Consider the following 1,273-nt stretch of genomic DNA (forward strand, 5'->3'; position numbering starts at 1 on the left):
GATCTACTGAATTTTAGGCAGTAGCAAGCGGCAACAGGAGAGGAAATTCTTGCAAACTGTTGAGCTTGCTTTTAAAAAAATTTGCCTTTGCCTAAAAGCAGCCATTACTGCTCAGGTAATGTGCAAACATATTGTGTGGATTAAAACAAATTTCCTGATTTTGGGTACAGTTTCCACATAGTCTTAGCGCACACACTGCATGACTTAATTGAGTTTTTTAATGGGTCAGCATAGTATCCGCTTGCTGAAGACCCAGGAATAGATTGCAGGTAAAAGACGTCTGTAGATTCGCTTAAATAAGAACTTGGTAGATCTTGCCGCACCGAGTTTGCGGCCCACCTTATTGGGTGAGTTTGAGTTAGGCTGGGAATTAAGACACCACTATCCTGTGATTTGGCACATAGCTGTTCTATCGTGCGGCACCATGCCCCCATAGAATGCTTCTTACCGCTAGTCCATGTTCACTCACTAACAGCTGCATGTGCCACAAGTTGCCTTTTCATAACTAGTCATCGACTTAGCATTGGCACAACGGTCCTTTGGTAGACCCACATCTGGTTGTTTACCAGCCTTGACGTAAGTGACCCGTCAGCGCAAATAAGGACCCAGATGATCATCGAATACATTAAAGGAATAACTATGGTAAAATGTGAAAATACTACAATGCGTCCACACAAACAACTAAAATGCAGATATTTTTACTGATGCACCACTTATCCCTCTTTCTCTTCCTCCCATTTTCTCCAAAACACCACCGCCGACTTCAAATACTAGTCCATTCGAGCAAGTGGTTTCGAGGTCAAACCTTCCTAAGAACCGTCGACTATTCACCATCTAACAGACATTTGTCAATTTCTGCATCATTGACAAAACGAAATTGGCAGAGACGAACCGTTGTTGTGTTCAAAGATGAACAACTCTGGAATTGCTCAGTTAGGATGAAAGATCAATGGCATTAGGCAAGCGATTTAGGTTTGCACCACGGCATCATCGGTGTTTAGCAAAATGTCATGAAAATAGTTGCAAAAAAAACTAATTCTTAGTGATAGAAAAACATCAAACGACACAGTGACTGACAGACAAGCATAAATACCAAAAGATGAAGCAGAAGTCCAGTGACAATTCAATCAACAAGCCGATGAACCCAGAGCGCGAATATCTGACTGGGAGGGCATCAGCCTTCCCATCCAAACAGCAGCCAAGGACACTGCGGAGGGCGAGATGAAGAAGGACTTGCTTCCAGTGATTGTGCAGACATGGGACAATGAGGCAG

The sequence above is a fragment of the Echinococcus granulosus genome (assembly GCF_000524195.1).
Source record: "Echinococcus granulosus chromosome Unknown EG_S00196, whole genome shotgun sequence".
Classification (NCBI taxonomy): Eukaryota; Metazoa; Platyhelminthes; class Cestoda; order Cyclophyllidea; family Taeniidae; genus Echinococcus; species Echinococcus granulosus.